At 39.1% G+C, this 18,727-nt stretch overlaps 1 protein-coding gene across 15 annotated transcripts in view; it reads left to right on the forward strand.

The window, feature by feature from the left end:
- Window positions 1-18,727, forward strand: part of dlgap2 (DLG associated protein 2) — a 619,373-nt gene that overhangs the window by 181,612 nt on the left and 419,034 nt on the right. The window lies entirely within an intron of this gene.

Consider the following 18,727-nt stretch of genomic DNA (forward strand, 5'->3'; position numbering starts at 1 on the left):
GCTTGAGAAAGAATGGAGGGGTTTGGTATATCACTAATTTACTAAAAATTCTTTTTAAAGAAAAACCCTAAAGGTTACCTCTGATGTTTTTATTGGAATGGACAACTTCGTAACAACTCTCTGTTAGTGACAGGGAAGGCTTAAATGGATGTATGTGAGCAGGCATTAGATTCCTGTCTCCTCGATGCAATGTGATTTTCAAGGGTAAGTGATTCTAGGCAATGACACACAAATATACAACATAACAAGATTATTCATTCAATGTAGACTCTTCATGAACTATTAGTATCCATGTAAAACAATCAATTCATTGTCATACTTTTTTCTTTCTCCCTCAGAAGAAAGTATAATCATTGTGACCTATACTTTGGTGACAGCACACCTTTCTATGCATTATATTACAGATCTGAAGGCATGTCTCAGAATATCAGCTCACGTAATCTGTGCCCACATATTTAATCAATGCGACATCCTTCCTCCCACCCGCCCCTACTGTAGGTGGCTTGTCCATAGGGTCCATAGGCAGCATGCTTTCTAGCCTTATGGTGCAGCTTGTATGTTCTTTGTCCAGCAACAAGTGATCAGATAAGATCATCTACCAGGCAGAAGAAAGCTTATGAAGTCCTTAAAACTGTAACTAGCTGGTTATAAGTGCTTTACAGAACATCTACTCACAGACAGTTGTTTCTAAAAGCAGCTAATCTTGTATAGCGTTATACTGTTTCTTGAAAAGCTGGAAGGCAAACCAAATTACTTTTGCTCATCAGTACATTAAATGGATGTGTGCTATTTTGCATTCAGTCTGAGCAAAACTGTTTGGGAATGCTTATTTAAAAATTTATGCTCATCTCCTTAACACACTTGAACTTATTCTGAATGCAGAAAATAAACCTTTGTCTCCATTTCTTAAGCATATCTCTATGGAAACTATAGGTATGAAGGATAAGATTTTCTTCAAGCACTGGATTCTTTATATATTGCAATATTGTAATTGTGGTGTGCAGCATTTATGTACTCTGATTGAATTTTACTTGTTATCTGATTGGCATAAATTAACTTTCAGACAAAACTTTCAGTCTTTCCCCTTTCCCGGACAACTGCCAACCATGCTTAAATAGCCTATTCCAATGATAATTGCACACTTTAAAGCATGCTGCTGATTTACCATGGGGAAGCGGGACAAAGTTAAGAAAGGAGATGCTAGGATACAGGAGCAGTAACTCTAAACACATTTTCCACCTTCCAAATCCATTACAAATAATGTGAGATAGCTATTTCTTAGGCTTATTTAATGGGAATTATGTTTTTCAGGTAACTCAAATACACACTGTCCAGATTTTCAGAAAATTGAGTCTATATGTAGTTTGCACCAGGTGCAATTTTAAATATAAATGTCAGATTTGAACACTTAATCTCTAATTGGAGACATGTTTCTATCATGTGAAATAAGGTTTGACTCCAATTTGATTACTCTGGAGTGAAATTGGAACAATATTGCTTCCAGCCAGAATACCTTCTCCTGGCAGATTACAAATGAAGTAGCCACATGATCACATGAAATGAAATTATAGGTTTCATAGCATCTTCATGATAAAGCTACTTTATAACCCAATCCCTTTCCAGCTAGGTTAGGTTTACTTAGGTCTGTTGATATCAGTGAGCCCAAATGTGCATACATCTTTGTAGGATTAGACTGTGGTTATATTATTCCATGATATGTTATGGGCGATGAACTAATATTAAACGTATCAATGGAGTCACCAGTGCTAATATTGTGGAGATGGAAATTGAGCACCTCACCCTTGATGGTAGTTCAGAAATGGTGCATAGTAAGTAGTTTAAAAAATGGCTGTAGAAGACATGAGTGGTAGACCATATATATTAAATGCAAGAGGACCAGATTTAGTTCTTGGCATCTCCAAATAGAAGTGCAAAATAATAAACCATGGAGGATTCCTAAACTGTAAGGAATGCTGACCTACATGAATCAATAGCCTTACTTGGTCCATTACTCAGTTCAAGGCAGTTTCCTATGAAAACCAACATACAGTGCCTGATATCAAAAGGAAAGAGCAGAATATGTTCAGATAATGAAAGCAATCCAAAAGTATTAAAATATTGAGGAAATTGTTGTGGGACGCAAAAATTTGCCTTGTTGAATAGTAATTTTGTAAAAATTTGGGAAGATTTTTGTATAATCGGAAATATATATGTAATCCTTGTCACTTAAAACAAATTACCATAAAAGATGACATATTGCAATGAATTCTGTATAACATAGTTGATGAAGAGAGACTGGCAAGCAACACACATGTTCAACATAAAACTAGTATGATTTATATTTTATTATGCTTGAGAGTATTCACTGAAAGTTGGCATGCAGAAATGGAGTTGTATGATGGTATGTGTCCCCATGCAGGGAATGTAGCTCTCTAGTGTGCAATCCCATCTTTTTCATGCTTTTTCATGAAACCCTAGTGAAATCACAATGAGTTTAATGGGATTTTAAAGATGTATAGGATTTCAGCCCCAATGCACATAGGATTGCCACCCTCAACAAAATGTTTTCCTTTCTTTTCGTTGTGACTCTAAACAGACCCAACCACCCAATTTGCATTTGTTGAATCGTGAACAATAAACTAGCATGTAATACAGTTTTGTTACAAAACCTTCTATTCAAGCATGCAAAAGCTTAAATGCAGCCTTCTGTATGGCTTAATAACTGTTGTAAATTGAAGTGCACCATGATCCTCAGCATTTTAATTCAGATGTAAATCTCACTGCCAAGTAAAAATGCTTAGGATTGCAGCTTTGGTATTACATCAGATCCTGTTAAGCATCCAGGAACCATATTGGTCCCTTTATACAACCACAGTTACTGGGAGTATGCGAAATTACCGCATTATTTTTAATTCAACTGATATGGTACATGCAGGGCAGGCAGCAGCAACCTGAACGGATCCAGCTTAGGACACACTTTGTTCATAGTTGCTTTTTATAAGTATTTAATTTTGCTATTGTATTTATGAGACATCTGTAACAAATGGTAAAACCTTTCAAGCAGATGTCTATGAGTCTGTCAACTTGGAAATCAAGGGTCATCCCCACTCTCCAGTAGAATTACATGCAAATTCTTGGCAAGATTTACCCCTTTGCACCATGAAAGTTGAAAAAAAAATGAACTTAATTCCCAAGCAGTCCTGATCTTATGCTTTAGGTGATTTTGTAAAATGTAAATATTTTTATTGGGTGGTTCCCTTTTAGATTTGCCAGCCAAACAGAAGAATTGGAACCCTTAAAACAAAACAAAATTGGAATGAGTTGCTAGGGTTTTCTTTGACAAAAGGCAGTAATTTTAGCCAGTTGTTAACTGAATATCTGAATCCTCCTCCCTGCAGTGAACCATCATTCTGTATCACAAACTCCTTTTGAAACTCTCTCCAGCAATTTGCCATATGGCACGGGAGAAAGCACTATGCATCTATGAAACTTTCATATTAAAAATTATAGGAAGGACTTATCCACTGTTGGTTGAACATGCAGATATTCCTCACATCCCAGTTTGATATAAATTATTACTATTATTATATTTATATTTATTTATATCCCGCTCATGATGTATCCTTGGGGAAATGAATATCCACACCTGTTTCTTAACCTTTATCCAAATTATATTGAAACTGATATGTTTGCAAAGCAAATATCATGAATATATATATATATATATATATATATATATATATATATATATATGTATGTAATTTGAAGCATCAGGAAATACTACCAGGACTATAGGTTGTTGAGTGTGTTTATCAGAAATATAGGTTTCTGTGGTTCTCTGTAGTCCTAACAATAGTTCTCACTAAATACCGGAATAGATATGCACACTCCTTGAAGGGGCAAAGAAGCTTTAACTTGAGATCTCATCTTATCATTGGGGAAACCACTGAGAAACAGTTTGAGATTAAATCCCTTGCATATTTTTGCTGAGGGATTTAGAAATGCTGAACCAGCATTTGTTGGCCCGACAGTCAGAGCTACATTGAATGATCACATGCAGAAAAATGAAGGACACCTGGCTTTATTGCTTATTGCTGGCCTTACAAATTGTAAGCAAATTGTTTAATACTATAGTAATATACATGGAAGAATTGTGCCTTAAGCTAGGAACTGGAGATTGCACAGCAGAACTCAGACAAATTATTGAAAATCAGAAAGCAAAGCTAAGCAGTTATGCCTCTCTTAGATACCATATGCATTGGAAATGATATGTGTGTATAGAATCTTGATCCTACTTTTCTATTTTCTTAGCAATATTCCCCAGGAATCAGATAGGCTTAAGGAAGGGGGAAAATACAGCTTTCATAGCTTACCAAGGGTAGGTATAACCTATAATAAATCTAAGCCAGGGAGATGATAATGGTAGAAACATTAGAGCTAATATCTGATTTTTCTTTCTACTTGTATATCCCAATTTTCAAAAGATGTTCCTTCTGCTTCTGCTATTCCCTTTGTTAGATCTGAATGGCAACATAGCAGAGCAAAGACCATGACAGGTTGGATGGCTGTTTCAATGGTTTTGAGCAAATGTTTGTCAACCATGGAAGTCAGGAATCTAGAAGTGGAATTCACAGTAGATAAAAAATGCATTTTGACAGACTATCAAAGGACAAAAAGGGTAGTTTCAAAGGTCAGATTAAAAACTAGAATGCACTTGGCAAAAATGGAGAAAGGGCATTTGAGAACTATGAAGGATTCTTGTTGCAACAAATCTTGAGTTTTACATAAGTCCTTGGATGGCTAATAATATATTGCCTACTTTGTAACTTTATGTCACTGGTTATCAAGGAAGTATTACATGAAAGTTTTATTTGACAGGATCACGAAGTCTTGCCACCTCATCAGATGGCCGGCGGCAGAAGGAGGTGGTGGTCCGCTTTGCCACGAGGCCTGGGAAATCTGGCTCCTCATGTCTTGCCGGGTGGGTGATCCATGGGGGAAATGAGGAGCATGCGGCTTCCCCCCATAGATTGGGAAGACAGGAAGCCTGCCATGTTGCCAGGATGGTGGCGGCACACCGGTTTCACTCCTCTGCACCCACGGAGCTGACACAATGTCATTTGATGGGAGCCAGCCAGCTCCGTGGGTGACCGGGGCTAGAGTGGTATTTGCCACCAAATCTAGTCCCATGTGATGAGGTCATAGCTTAGATAGTGAAATTCTGCCACAATCCCCTTTGGCTTTAGCTATGTTGTAAACAGTACTAACCAGTGACTTAGAAGGATAACCAGGAAGGACAATTTATTATGAGATTGCTTTCCCAAAAGGAGACCAACAGGCACTCTGCAAACCTTAAATATTGCACATGATTGCACAGGGATTTAAATTCTTGATTTTTATTTCACCCTCACATATGAGAATGAAAAATTACCATCTTTCTTTTCACCTGCAGAAGAAAATGAATATTTCTGCAAGATATTAGCCCATCTTAAAACTTCCCAAAGTATTGCTGAGGAATTCTTCTGTAAAAAAAAGCATGTAAGGGAGGTATATGTACAAAAATAGTTTTTCTGTACAGAAATGCTTTTCAAACAGTGTTTTCTGCATAAAAACATGGTTTTGAACAAAAGTTTATGTACTTTTCTTCATAAAATAATTCATCCAGAACACTTTGGGATGATCAAATATTAGGGAAAATTGGCTAAAGGTCTTCTTGCTCTGTTATTATTCCCAATAGGACTTCTAGAACAAAACATTTGGACTGCTGAAAACCTTTTTTTTTTGTACATCAACCCAAAAGATTGTGAGGTCAAGTGCATCCAAATAAATTAAATACAGTTGGAAGGCAGGGTTAAAATCAGAGTAAAAAGCAGCCCCTAGAAGCTATCGACATCTCTGTGTAAGGACAGCTGACTCAGATTACTTTTAAATGAAAAGTAAGCAATAGTTTTTGTTGGCGTCATAGTTTTTCAATGCATAGCATTATGTATCTGCATTGCAAGGCCACCCTGTGTGCTGTTTTTTATCTGGTGTGAAAATGAATCTAAATCTCTATATGGGCCTTGAAGCAGTAAGGTGCTTTGGAAAATATCACAGTTAGATAGCTCAGATGGGAAATAGTTGAACCAGGCAACTTATTAGATTTTGTAAGAACACTGCATATGTTTTATATTTTGGTGAGCATGGCAATCGTAAATTAATATATCTATATGTAACCCACTTTTCAACATTATAGGTTGCTGTCTCTTAATTCAATCATATCCCAGAGCACAAAAATTGGGTTAGACGTATAGGTCCACGGTGATTCTCAGCACTCTACTTCTATAACATATTGCCATCTGTCCACTTCTATAACATGTTGCCATCTGTGCTGAAAAGAGGAAGTAATTTCACCAAGCGATAAATTGACCAAGTGCTGACTTGACTTGGTGTGCACACAACTCATAGTAACTTGCAATCCATTTCCACCTGAGAAATTTGTATGTGGCCTTGTGTATATAGGTATAGAAAATAGGTATAAAATCAAACATTTACTGATCATAAATCAGCATTTGCAAGATTTACTAAACTGGCTAATTTTCCTTTTTATGAAGTAGAGCTGAAGCATCTTTTGCAAAGTCCACTGTAAATACTGCACAAAAGATTCACGGAAATATCTAAAACAGATGATGTTTAGAAAACTTTACTGTTGGCAAATTTTTGTGACCCCAACATTGAGCTAAAGGGGACCCCATTTGGTGATGGGACCCACACCCCATTCAGCATCAGGACACACTATATTAGAGAATTAGTATGATGTAGAGGTTTGTGGATTGGATTCCCTGCTTGGCCACAGAAACTTACTGGGTGACCTTGAGGAAGTCATGCTATCTCAGCCAAAGAGGAAGACAAAAAAAAAAAACTCTCTAAAAAGCTCTTACAAGGAAACTCAGCAATAAATTCACTTTAGCGTCACCAGTGTGTCAGAAATGACTTGAAGATACACAACAACAAAATCTCTTTTGTTCTATTTTACAATTCTATTGGAACATGGTACTCTCCTTTACATAGCAAATCTTGCATAAATAATGTGTTCAGATGCTAGCAATGAGAGGGCATTGGGCACCTATTCTGTTTTATTTGCTATAAATATTGTCTACAGGAAAGGAAAAAGCAGAAAAAGTGGTAGGGGTGAGGAAGGAGGAATATAAGGATGGCACTTTCTGAAGCTTGTGTCAAAGTCAGTGAATGAGGTAGGAAGACAATGTGTTATGAAAGCCTCATTTAGAACTGAGCTAAAGGCTTGAATGGAGAGATTATGGCAGACTCTTCCCACCTGATGATCACAGTCTTAATATGCTAGCTATATGGGAGTTTGTAAAATGAAGTAGTGTCTTTGCAGCATGGAAATGTACCAGTCATGAACATATTTGCACTAGACAGTTATAGCAGGTTCTATAGCACTTTAAATGCCATGGGTCCATTATAATGAAATGCTGAGATTTGTCATCTTTTTTTAAAAAAAATCCCTGTTGTGAATTCTCTTTTGGAATTTATCACAAAATGATAAATTCCAGAATTCTATAGGATGAACCCATTGCAAAGTATCACAACTATATTCTTAAACCTTTCCCACTTGCAAGCCTCTTTGGCCTAAGTTTTTTTATGTCATACCAGGCATATAGATATATAAGATAGGTATAAAAATTGAACATTTACTGACAACAAATCATCATTTTCAAGGCTGTGTATGGGATATGGCTGAAGCATTGTCTGCAGAGTCCACTGTAAACACTGCATGTTCTTGCTAACAGATTTGTGAAGTTCAGAAACCTTTTCCTATTTTGTGATCTCAACAAAATAGGAAAATAGGGGGGGCAGGCCCACACTTTAAAGAAGGAGTGCAATTTCCTGCAGATATACTTTGGACTATTAGGAGGAAGGAATTTAGTCTTCTAATGTAGAATTTCTGATTTTACCTGTAGAAAAAAAACCAGGATGTAGCCCAGCCTTTCTTCTGGGAGGAAGCAAAGAGAACCCAAGTTGAACATGCCAGGAGAAAACATCTGCCTTTCCTTTATTTAAACAACTCAATATGTCTGGAGGTTACAGGCAGAGGAATTATGGGAGTCAGAGATAAGAGAAAGGGTGCACTGGACCATTAGGGCCAATATTATTTTCTGTCATACTTAACGTTTTGTGCTCGATGCATTCAGGAATATAAAGACTCAATTTAGACCTCTTCCTCTTTCCAACCAGTGTTCAGCTCACCTAAGGACAGTCCAGATCAGCCAAAAGATGGATGGAGCTATACACGAAGCTGCAGTGACTGCAATGTGTGGAGTGAATGCATTGGGTTTTTTAATTGATGATAGTGGTTTAGAATGACAGTCTAGATCCTTGGTATCATTTGCCAGTGAATTATGTCTGTACTTCATTGGATTTGGCTGCACTTATTGGTTTTATTGCTTGCTTTTAAGCCAGTTCCATGTATTGAAAGTGGCTTTCTCCTGATATGAATTTCATTCCAGCATGCCTAATGTTTCCGTCATAGAAACATCTCTGGAACAATTGTATAAAAATTGAATGGTTTCAATACAATGGCAAAAACATTGCAGTGGCAAAACTTTGAACATCCTAGATGCAAAGATTAAAACTCTGGTGCATGTTGTTTCTTTCCATCAGTTCTACAACACTGATTTATAGTTAACTAGCTGTGCCCGGCCACGCGTTGCTGTGGCGAAGTCTGGTGTTATGGGAAATAAAAGTATTGAGGAATTGGTGGTAGTTAAGGTAAAGGTTTTGCTCTGACATTAAGTTCAGTCGTGTCCGACTCTGAGGGTTGGTGGTTATCTCTATTTGTAAGCTGAAGAGCCTGCGTTGTCCGTAGACTCCTCCAAGGTGATGTAGGATGACTGCATAGAGCACCGTTATCTTTCCGCTGGAGCGGTACGTATTCATCTACTTGCATTTGAATGTTTTTGAAGTTTAGGGTTGGGAGAAGCTGGGGCTAACGGTGGGGACTCTGTCCGTTCCTTGAATCCAAACCTGCGGCTTTTCAGTCCAGAAGTTTAGCAGCTCAGCGCTTTAACACGCTGCACCATCAGGGGATATTATTTCCTAAAGGTTGTGAATATACAAAATTTTTGATTGTTTTTGTCTGTTGGAGGCAAGTATGAATGCTGGAATGAGGAAAAATGATTAGCATGTAATGGCCTTGTAGCTTTAAAGCCTGGCTGTTTCCTCCCTGAGTGAATTTTTTGTTGGGAGGTGTTAGCTGGCCCTGATTGTTTCCCGTGTGGAATTCCCTTGTTTTCAGAGAGGTGTTGTTTGCGATATTTTATGTGCTTCTACTGTCTGTGGTCCTGAGAAAACAGAGGATTTGGCAGACTTTGATGATGGGAATCCTTTGTTGGGAGGTGTTAGCTGGCCCTGATTGTTTTCTGTCTGGAATTCCCTTGTTTTCAGAGTGGTGTTGTTTGTGATATTTTATGTGCTTCTAGTGTCTGTGGGCGTTAGAAAATAGAGGAATTGCTAGACTTTGATGATGGGAATACTTTGTTGGGAGGTGTTAGATGGCCCTGATTGTTTCTTGTCTGGAATTCCCTTGTTTTCAGAGTCGTGTTGTTTGTGATATTTTATGTGCTTCTAGTGTCTGTGGGCATCAGAAAAGAGGATTTGCCAGACTTTGATGATGGGAATACTTTGTTGGGAGGTGTTAGCTGGCCCTGATTGTTTCCTGTCTGGAATTCCCTTGTTTTCAGAGTGGTGTTGTTTGAGATATTTTATGTGCTTCTAGTGTCTGTGGGCATCAGAGAACAGAGGATTTGCCAGACTTTGATAATGGGAATACTTTGTTGGGAGGTGTTAGCTGGCCCTGATTGTTTCCTGTCTGGAATTCCCTTGTTTTCAGAGAGGTGATGTTTATGATATTTTATGTGCTTCTAGTGTCTGTGGGCGTCAGAAAACAGAGGATTTGGCAGACTTTGGTGATGGGTATATTTTGTTGGGAGGTGTTAGCTGGCCCTGATTGTTTCCTGTGTAGAATTTCCCTGTTTTCAGAGTGTTGTTCTTTATTGAGTGTTCTGATTTTAGAGATTATATTGTTGTGTGTTATTGTACCACAGTAATTATTTCATCTTACAGTAGAATCTCAGTTATCCAACATTTGGTAATCCAATGTTCTGTATTATCCAACGTAGTGTGCGTTTTAGTAGTCAATTTTTTTGTAGTCAGTGTTTTAAATTGTGATACTTTTTCTGTCAAATTTGTTGTATAACATGATGTTTTGGTGGCTAATTTGTATAACGATTACCTAATTTGATGTTTAATTGGGTTTTCCTGAATCTGTTCTTATTATCCAAGAGATTCAGTTATGCAATGTTGTGCAGGGATGTTTATGTTGGATAAGTGAGATTCTACTGTATATTTATAATTTTGTAAGGAAGGCGTTTGCGTCATCCCCGGGCACTGGAAAAGGGTAAATAAATAAGAGAAGAGGAGAAGAAGGCGCTCTGTACCTGCTCAGGGGCCAGGCGGGAGGCGTGGTGGGGTAAGGTCTGCCCTTCTCCTTTGCCCCTCCATCCCGGCCCTCCCTCTCCTACCGAAGGCGGCGCCGGTGTGGTGGTGGGTTGGCAGGCCTGGTAGGCCAGGGAAGAGCGGGCTCCGGTGGAGGCGCAGGCCCGGGGCGTCGCGGCTTCCTCCCCGCCTCGCGCTTCCCGGTGCCGGCCTCCATGTTCTTCCCGCGGAGGAGGATAGGAGGAGGCCTGAGCAGCGGCGAGGAGGAGGAGGGGGAGAACGGGGCCGGGAAGGCGGGCGATGGGGCGCTCATCCGCCGCTGCAGGGCCGAGAGGAAGGAAAAGGGGTGGGAAAGGAACCTCCACACACACAGAGAGAGGCAGGACTCGCTTTCCCAAGCGCCTCAAGCGGAGGTAACATTGTTGGCGCGAAACACCGGGAAGGTACTGAGGGAGGGGGAAAGTAGCCTTTTTTGTTTCCCAGGCGAGATGTGAGGCCAGGGGCGGGCCAGCATAGGCCCTCCGGGTGTTTTGGAGTGGAACTCCCAATTCGAGGATGGGGAGCTCAGCCTCGTGAGGCGGAGATGTGCCTTCTCCTGGCGAGTCTCTGGCTTCGGCGGTGGAGGCGGCGATAGAGGGGGAGGGAGGGGGGACGGTTTTGTGTGTGCACGCGCACGCGGGGGAAGAGTTGGGAGGATTGTGTTTGTGCGCATGCGCACATCGCCTGTTGTGTTTTTTTGGTGTTGTGATTGTGTTTTTTGTTTGTTTGTGTTGTATCTTACTGGAGGCGGGGATGATGGATTGCGTTGCCAATTTTCGAGTTTGGGGGGGCTGTAGATTTGTTGTTTTGTCCATCGCCGTGATGCCATCACTCTTTTATATATATAGATGATAAGAAACAAAGAGAATGCAGAAGTGCAGTTTTATGATTCCTGAAAACCTAACAGATTTATTTTGGCATAAGGTTTTGCAGAAGAGGGTCATCATCAGGTATATGAAGCTATCTTCAACTGACAGATCCATGGGCACATGCACATTGAGGGAGGCAAGTGTAAACAGTGAGCCTAAAAGGTTATGAAATGCCAGAGATACTGTGTGTAGAAACAAATAATGCACTGAACGTGTAATTCTGAACTTAGAGAGTCCTAAAAGGATGAATTTTATGTATCCATGGGAACAGACCTAGCATAACATGGGGAAAAACGCTTCAGATAGACAGTAGCTCCCACACTGAAAGTAATTAATGAAAAGAACATTTTGAAATTTGAAAAAACATTTCTTGCATTTTCTTTACCAACCTGTCTTTGGCCTTTTTAATGGATGTGTTGAAAATACAGAAGGTATTGCTGCATTTTACTAATCAATTTTATGCTTCTACTTAATGTGCCTTTATCTGTTTTCTTTTCTGCATCTGTTTTTTTTTTTGAAGAAAAAAATGAAATATAAGCAAATAAAATCATCACCACCATCACAACCATTAATACCAGGATCTTCACCATCACCACCATCTTACCTTTTAGCCACAACTTTCCATAGCCAGTTGCAGTATGATGTTGTGTTCAAATATTGGTCAGCGCATAAAATAGTAGAGTCTCACTTATCCAACATTCGCTTATCCAATGTTCTGGATTATCTAACGCAGTTTGCCTCCCGCCCTGATCCACAGCTGTTTCTCTAACCAGCAAGGATTGAACTTTTTATGGATTTAATTTTCGACAATGTTGCTACTATAAGTTCATTTTATGCAATTCTATCTTTATTTGTAGTCAATTTGTTAGTAGCCAATGTTTTTGTAGTCAATGTTTTCAATATATTGCAATGTTTTGGTGCTTAATTCATAAATGCAGTAATTACTACATAACGTTACCATGTTTTGGACTGCGTTTTCTGTCGATTTGTTGTAAAACATGTTTTTGGTGCTTAATTTGTAAAATCATATCGTAATTTGACGTTTAATAGGCTTTTCCCTAGTCCCGCCTTATTATCCAACATTTTTGCTTATCCAATGTTCTGCCAGCCCGTTTATGTTGGATAAGTGAGACTCTACTGTATATACTTGTATAGGAGAGATTGTTTCATAAATTTAGGTTTTGTTTTGCATGTAAGACAGTGATTCTCAACTGTGGGTCCCCAGATGTTTTGGCTTTTAATTCTCAGAAATCCTAACAGCTGGTAAATTGGCTGGGATTTCTAGGAGTTGTAGGCCAAAACACTAGGCACCCACAGATTGAGAACCACAGATATGAGATATAGTAAAGTATCTGACTACCAATAAACCCCCCAAAAGTTATTATCAGAGAACTGTGAATCAATACTTGATTTACCATTGTTAAAATGCAGAATGCCTTAAAACCTAATCACCTATTTTTTTTTCTAAGAAGTACTGTAGTAATTTGTTTAAACTGAAACAGACATTTAGTTTTGGAAATGTAGATTTTTCCACTTGTCCTTTCACAGTAATTTGGTGTTTTTCAACCCTTTTTTATTTTGCATTACCATATTTAAGAACTAGTGATCAAATGCAAAATACGTGTTTTTCTGTTGCTGAAAAATTTAAATGAAATGGAATGTATAAAGCGAAATGCGTTAAATGGGGAATGAATGGAGGAAATGCAATGACACTGTGTGTGAATAAAATATATATACAATTACATATATCCAGTTAGTCTATAATGTATTCATGAAATAATAAACAAAATATCACACTAATCCCAATCCAATAACTGGCCAATTCTGTAGATAATGAATAGGAGATAGTCAGCCAGATGCTAAGAAGGCTGAGATAAATCTTAGGTGTGGTTTCTATCTACAGTTTATAACAATTGGATACGGCTGCAGTTGTTATGACTTCAGATAGAAATTGCAGGATTTCATGCGATTAACCCATGGAAGCTAAAGTGGTACCTAACTGCTGGAATAGTGTAATGTAGACATGTTGATATAATAGATATTTATAGCCCAGAAGGGCTATAGCTACACATTTAACAGCAAACCTGAGTTAGGGAAATTCTGCATTCCTAATTGGTTAGGGAAAAACTGAATCTTTCCTAAATTATCTGGTATGGATACTGTTAAGAATGAAATACATATCCATTGTGTATGTATATGTGCCTTCAAGTCACCTGTCAATGTATGAGGACCTCATGAATTTCCTAGGGTTGTCTTGGGCAAAGTATACTCAGAGGTGGCTTGCCAGATTCTTTCTTTGAAATATATCATAAAACACCTGGAAATCATTAGTGGTTTCCTATCCAAATGTAACTATATTCCTGAGCACCTAATGATAATTAGACATAGCCAGGGTGGCGGAAAGGGAAGGGCATAGTGGGCAAAACTCCTGGGGAGGAGGAGTAATCAGATATTTTTCCTTAAGATCCAGAGCTCTCACTGGACTAAGATGCAGCAATTCTCCTTCTCAGAACATTATTGAACCAAGATTATTAAAATCAGTGCAGATGTTACGTGTACTCATGCTATATAACTCTTTGAAAAGGGGTAGCCATTTCCCCTTTTCTATAAATAGACAAACTCAAGGAAAGCTAATCCCCTTAACACAAATAATGATGTATTTCATAAGCAATTTTGGTTAGTTCCTGAATAAGGGGCATGTATAGAATGACTCTCTTATCCACAAATTTGCTTGCCATGGTTTCACTTAGCTATGCCCCCAACCCCCCAAAATGTCATTCTGTGGTGTGCTTCTGGCTCAAGTATGGTCTAAATATAGGGTTTTCTTTTATCCGTAATTTCAAACGACGCCAGAGGAGCTCCATGGTGAAGTAGGGCAGAGCCAGCTTCCCCACATGAGACATTTACACAGGAACCAAGTGATGAAGGCCATGGGGTGCCAATTTCCCCATGTCCCCTGGTGACGCAGGGTGATTCCGTCGGCCATGTGACAAGGTTGTTAGTGATGCTAACCCAGCCAACATCACTTAACTCACAGATTTTGTGTATGAATGTCTTGGAAGACGGGGCTGGTACTATTCCATTGCTCTTGAGGTAGAAGAATAAAAGCTTGGTTCTCTCTCCTGTCCCTTTCTGGAAGGTATTGCTTGTTTCTTTTGACCTTTAGGTTTTGCTGGAATTTTCCTGACGTTAACTAGAAACCAATTAGCATCCTCCAGATCCATTATTCGGCAGCCTAAGTAAGATATCCTGAAGATTTTATGGCTATAGGCCCTATCGCCCACACACAGGTGAACAACAGATCCATTTTTAATGCATAGCTGTCAAGCTGCCTCCATCACACACATTCACACATCTTTCCCTCGCACATCCCAAGCCCTCTTACACATGCTTGGTCAGGAAATCTCATTACCTTTCCTGTCTAGCAAGAAACCTTTCTCTCCCATTTCTTTTGGTCTGTGGGGAGAGGTGAAATTGTCTGTTTTCAAGTATTTGAGTACTGTGTGAGCTAAAAAAAACTTACCAATTTAGCTTCAGTACTGTCCTAATATTCAAAAATGAATATTGTTCCATGCAATCAATTAGTTTTCAAGTGCATCTAAAGTTGTGAATCTGTGCAGGGTTAATCTCAACTGCTGAATGTTTACAGGAGGTAAAAACATACTCTCTCAATTGGGTAGAGAGACTACTCTGATTAATCCTCTGCTATCCTACTTTTCCAGCTACTTTTCTAAAAACTCCCATTTTCTCTTTCAACCTCGCATTTTTTCCTCGTCCTTAGCATATTTCAACGGCTTCAAACTGAGTTGAAAGTGCAAAGCTGATGTGTGCTTACTTAGCAGGGATAAGTAGTAGTGGCATTTTCCACTTTCCGGTAGGGTTAGCCAAACGCAAACTCCTGCAGTCTCTTCTATTGCTTGGCCATACCTATCCTGATTTTCATCTGGAAAATTTTGGAGGGTATGCAAAACTTTAGTTTTGTTATTTCCTCATCCCCCCCCTTTCTAGTGCTAATATATCTATTTTAATTAGAGAGCTGGATTTTGACATGAAAAGGAAAGACCAAGAATATGGGATATTCTAAAGATGGGTGAAGGAAATGGGCTGATAGTATTTAAATAGCAGAAACACCAGAACTTGGTTGATGGCCTCCAGAGTTCCAACTAATCTTCTTCCTAAGCAGAATTTTTATGGTGATGGATGACACTTCTCTATCCATTACATTGGTAGAAAATGAGCTTCAAAACGATAGAATTGTGATTAATCCTTGGGTACCACTGTCTAGTCTATCTTGCCATGAAAGGCTCTGTTCATTAGACAGATTAATACCTGGAATGAAATTCTTTCTACAGTGAGATGTTAGTGAAGAGAATGTTAACCAAATTCTTTCTTAGCCTAGATGAAGCTGGGCCAGTCACTACCTCTCAGCAGAACTCCCATCAAGAGTTTTCTTGTGATAAGTACTTTAATGGGGACAGCGTCTTACTTACTTACTTAGGCGATCCCTCGTAGGCCGAGGACGATGGTCTTCCAGTCGTGGAATCCTGGGGGTGTGTCCGTAGATGGCTGAAGAGACCTATTCTTGATCTGCATGTTCTCCCGCAGTGAGGACATTGGTTTCCAGGTGGAAGGCGGTCTTGGTCAGGGTTGGCTTGACGCTCCTTCCTCTTGGCACGCTTCTTCCTTAAGCCCTCCATTCGTGCCTCTTCGAACTCCGCAGCACTGCTGGTCACAGCTGACCTCCAGCTAGAGTGCTCAAGCACCAGGGCTTCCCAGTTCTTAGTGTCTATGCCACAGTTTTTAAGGTTGGCTTTAAGCCCATCTTTAAATCTCTTTTCCTGCCCACCAACATTCCATTTCCCGTTCTTGAGTTTGGAGTAGAGTAGCTGCTTTGGGAGATGGTGATCGGGCATTCGGACAACGTGGCCAGTCCAGCGGAGTTGATGGCGTAGGAGCATCGCTTCAATGCTGGTGGTCTTTGCTTCCTCAAGCATGCTGACATTTGTCTGCCTGTCTTCCCAAGAGATTTGCAGGATTTTTCTGAGGCAACGCTGTTGGAAACACTCCAGGAGTTTGGTGTGATGTCTGTAGACCGTCTACGTTTCGCAGGCGTAGAGTAGGGTTGGGAGGACAATGGCTTTGTAAACAAGCACCTTGGTCTCTCTACAGATGTCCCGGTTATCAAACACTTTCTGCTTCTTTCTGAAAAATGCTGCGCTCGCAGAGCTCAGGCGGTGTTGTATTTCAGTGTCAATGTTGACTTTTGTGGAGGGGTGGCTGCCAAGGTAGCGGAAATGGTCGACATTTTTTAATGTTACACCATTAAGCTGTATTCCTGGCATTGCAGAAGTCTGCCTACTTTTACTAGAATAATTGTCAAGTATGAACATTAAGAAACAATTTTACTCAGCTACAAAAAAAGTGCATCTTAAACATAATTTAACCAATATAATTTCATAATTTTATGCGACATAAAATCCACTTAAATGGGAATATATGGAAGTAACAAGCCATAAATAACAGGTTATCCACTTCAGTTAATAATAATAATAAAACTTTTCTCCTTTCAGTAGGTGATGAGGTGTTAATATATGGTTACTCAGTTGGGAGAGCCCAGAGGGATGAGGTCCTATGCCAGATTAACATCAGAGATGCACCAGTGTAACTGGAACTCAGTGAGACTATTGTTTTGTTCAACTCTGCTACCAAATTGAATGTAATGTGCTTGATGTGATAATAGCGGAAAACACAGAGCACTGCATGATTACTGTATTGGAGGGCATGATTTCACTGGCAGCCGTGATTGGTTTCATGAACCAGCCACTTATTAGGAAGGCCAATCTCAAAGGTGGGCTAAATACAAAGCATGCAGACAATTAAATTTAAGAGGTGAACATATGGTGATACTTTATCCTTGCCAAGATTTGACTAGGAAGCTTTACCAGAATGTGGACATAATGGTTATACCAAGCTGTGTCAATCTGTTCCTATTCTCTGACTGACTGCCTTTTTGATTCATACATATGATTTCTTTTTGTGCCACATTTTTGAAATTTGGTACCAGAGAAGCTCTCTCCCTACTTCATGAGCTATCCGAGGTGATCTTTTATCTGGTATAAAATGGTTTCCATTAATCAATAGAATTACTGCTTGTGCTGGAGTTATTTTTTATGTGGTAAACTGACCATCTTGATTCGTTTTGTAATTAGTTTAAAATTGGAATCAAGAAGCCTTAATCAGTGTCACAGGGTTTATTTCCAGAAAGGCTTTATTGCTTTAGAAGGCTTGGAAGAACATTTTAATAAGCGTTTGAGCTCATCCAAATTGATTGTGTATAGATTGTGTCTGAAGAGAGATGGCAGCAACTTCTCCCTAAATGCCATTGTCGGGAGTGTGATAACTGTACAAATATAATTGGGCATCCCAGCCTTAGGAGAACAGAGGAGGCATGTGAATTTCTAGATTAATGCCTTGTGGAATATTGGTGTGAAGTTGATGGAAATAATTCAGTTCACTAGACTAGATCTAGTAGGTTTGGGTCCAGGTTATGTAAAACATAGAAAGAAGTTGCGTGTCTCTCAGGGCCGACTGTTGTGCTATATTCCATTGTCCTTTTATAATCCATCATTTACAGTCATCAAGTTCTCTTACAACTAAATTACAGAGCACAATCAAATTGGATAAAACACCTACTTATAGAAAAGACACATTGCGATTAATAAGATTTGTGTGGTAGAATCTAAGCTCTTTCATTTTAGCTGCATTGGAGGTTTTCCTTATGAGTTGCATTTCTCTTCCATTTTTTCTCCCTCTCAAATACCAAATTTATCCCATTTTGTGTGCTTTTGTAAGAGAGAAAAGATGCAGAGCCTATAGTTATACTGCATTCCTGACCACCAAACTGCTTTTGTTTTGTGCCAGTTGAAGGACAGAACTATTGTAACACTTTTGCTGCTAGGATTGCTACCTACAATAAAAAAATGCAAAGAAGCCATTTTAGCAGGCTCTGACATTGTATATTATACCATCTTCTTTTGTGTGGCAGAGCTCAAAGGTAAATAATATAAATAACTTGGATAGAGAAAGATACTGAAGGGCCAGCATTGTCCCAGCTGCCATAGTGTTTTATGTATTTTAAGAGTTTTTGTGGTTTTATGTGATATTAACCATTTTAATACTTCTATGTTCAAATCTATTTTAGTGTTTATCTCTTTTGAATTGTAAATTGTATTGTTTTAGCCACTTTACGTCTCCTTTAGGAGATGAAACCAGGATGATGATGATGATGATGATGATGATAGTATAACAACATCTGATACTGT

This window comes from Anolis carolinensis, chromosome 1 (genome assembly GCF_035594765.1).
Source record: "Anolis carolinensis isolate JA03-04 chromosome 1, rAnoCar3.1.pri, whole genome shotgun sequence".
NCBI classification, from domain to species: Eukaryota; Metazoa; Chordata; class Lepidosauria; order Squamata; family Dactyloidae; genus Anolis; species Anolis carolinensis.